The following is a 2589-nucleotide window of genomic DNA, read 5'->3' as shown; positions in this document are numbered from 1 at the left end:
TATTTTTCTTTTTCCTTTTTTTTTAAACGAAGAGCTAGCCCAGCTTTTATATTTTAGTTTTACAACATCGGAAATGCTGTCAGAATACTTTGGGACAATGTAGGGTACGCAGCGACATATCGTATAGTACCCCGAGGTACTTTCCGATATATCGAACCGTACCCAGGGTACCCTCCAATAGTTAGTTATCTGTTACATATTACATATTAAGCTGTTACATATTAAGCAGCCATTGAAGAGCAGCGGGACCAAGATGCTTGATCTGCTCACACAAAAGGTTATTACTTTTCATCAATTTAATACCATCACTCAGTTCACTCTTGTTGAAAGGTCTTGTGAAGTCTGTGGTCTCTTGTAAAGTACACTCGGCCTTTGGAAGCTTAGCCTTACCGGGATGATGGTTATGGTTTCCCTGGCTGTTCACAAGGAGTTGATGAGTAGCCTGGTCAACAGTCACTTCTGGTCTTGGTTGTACTTTATAGAAGTCGTTTCCCATCATCCGAATTGTCTTCCAAGCTTTTCTACTGCTATGGGTTATGTTTGCAGACTGGATGAGTTCCTGCCATTTCCTCCGTCTGTCTTCTTCTATGGCTTCAGTTTGTCTCTCGCCAGAGTCAAGCGTGTAGTCACTGAATGGATCATTCTGGAAACAGTTGACATAATCATTGAAAAGTGCCTTCCTTGGAGTCATCCGTCAGACCTGGGATGTAGCTTGTGCGGCATCCCCGAGGTATGTTGTGCCTGGAGGATTTCTTTATCATCTCTACAAAAGTGTCATAATTAGTAGGTAAAGCAGGTAGGTCCTGGAGAGCATCATTACGTTCTTTAGCAAACTTTTCCTAGGCGGCGGGTCGGCGGCGGTCGGCGGGTCAAAATCGTACAAGTCCCAATATACAACGGGTTACATAGTATGCTTCTCAATGTTCATGTTGGAAATGCGTGTTCGAGAAACACCATGCGCATGTGCCCTTATTAACTAATATTACAAGCTCTTACGTTTGTCATTAAAAAAATAATCTACTCACGTGATCCTTTTCTCAATGTTCATGTTGGAAATACTTTTCGAGAAAAAACCACGGCCTGTGCCGTATTAACCAATATTACAAGCAGTTACGCTTGTCTTAAAAAATAATCAATCTGTTCATATGATCCTATTCCCGATGTTAGTGTTGGAAATGCGTTCTCGAGAAAAACGTCTAGCTAACGACGGTATTAACCAATATTACAACAATTACGCTTGTATTAAAAAATAAACAATCTGGGCATATAGTTCCCTCTCGATATTCATGTTGCTGAGATCATGTGTTCGTGTCCATATTAAGCGACATTACCGGAAATTGTGCTTGCGTATAGAAAACCATTGCCCTCTCCCTGTTCGTGTTGTATACAAGTTTACGAGAAAAAACCACGAGCTGTTACACGTATTAACCACTATTACGAGTAATTATGTTTCTCTTTAAACAATAAAAAAATATGTTCACATGGTCTCCTTTTTAATGTTTATGTTGGAAATACATTTCCAAGAAAAACCATGTGAGTTTGCGCTTATTAATCAATATTACAGACAGTTTTGCTTGTCTATAGAAAACCGCCATCCTGGTCACATGGCCTCGCCATTTGTGTTGAAATTAAGTTTACAAGAAAAGCCATGTGCCTATGTGCTACTTAGCATTACTTAGCCTTAATATTATAGGAAATTATACATTGTCTTTAAAAAACTATTAATCTGGTTACACAGTCCCCTCTCGACGTTGGTATTGGAGCGGGCTATATGATAGTGGATGGAGGATTTTACATTTTTAGCACTTACGTGTAACAAAATGAACACTATATGTGCTATCCGGGTAGATTTGATATCATACACAGTTCATTTCACTACCATTCATGAGATGAAACGAGGCAACTCTTAAGATAACAATATCAGACAAACCGTTCAGGAAGCGTGGAAGGAAATGCGAATTAGAATTCCATTAAGCCCTTAAATAGAGATAATGTTTAATAATAAGACAGCTGAATTCTCGCTCAGTTAATAGCATTTTATGAGCTGAATGCAGCAGCTTCGCTGATCACCCAAGGTCATGGTCAATTTATTTTTGCAAAGAAAACGTGTGCCTTTACCATGCTAATGGATTCAGCGAATGGCGTTTGTACAAACATGGGAATGAAATTGTTCGATGCTGATAAAAGTCTATATGTACTGATGCCCAACCACGACCAGATAATGCATACATACGAACACAGACACAGAGAAATGCACGTACACCCACACACGCACATAGCGACTAAAAAAAGGGGGAGGTACAGACCCAAAGGTAGGTGCAGACTCCACTCGCATTCACATACGTCCACACATTTGCACACGTATGCACGCACACACGCACGCACTCGCGTACTCACTAACGCGCGCGCGCACACACGCACGCACACACGCACGCACGCACGCACGCACGCACGCACGCACGCACGCACGCACGCACACACACACACACACACACACACACACACACACACTATATCGATATATCTACCTATCTATCTATCTATCTATCTATCTATCTATCTATCTATCTATCTATCTATCTATCTATC

This window comes from Priapulus caudatus, unplaced genomic scaffold (genome assembly GCF_000485595.1).
Source record: "Priapulus caudatus unplaced genomic scaffold, Priapulus_caudatus-5.0.1 Scaffold189, whole genome shotgun sequence".
NCBI lineage: Eukaryota > Metazoa > Priapulida > Priapulimorpha > Priapulimorphida > Priapulidae > Priapulus > Priapulus caudatus.
The sequence above is the reverse complement of the archived record's forward strand: the minus strand, read 5'-3'. Positions refer to the sequence as shown.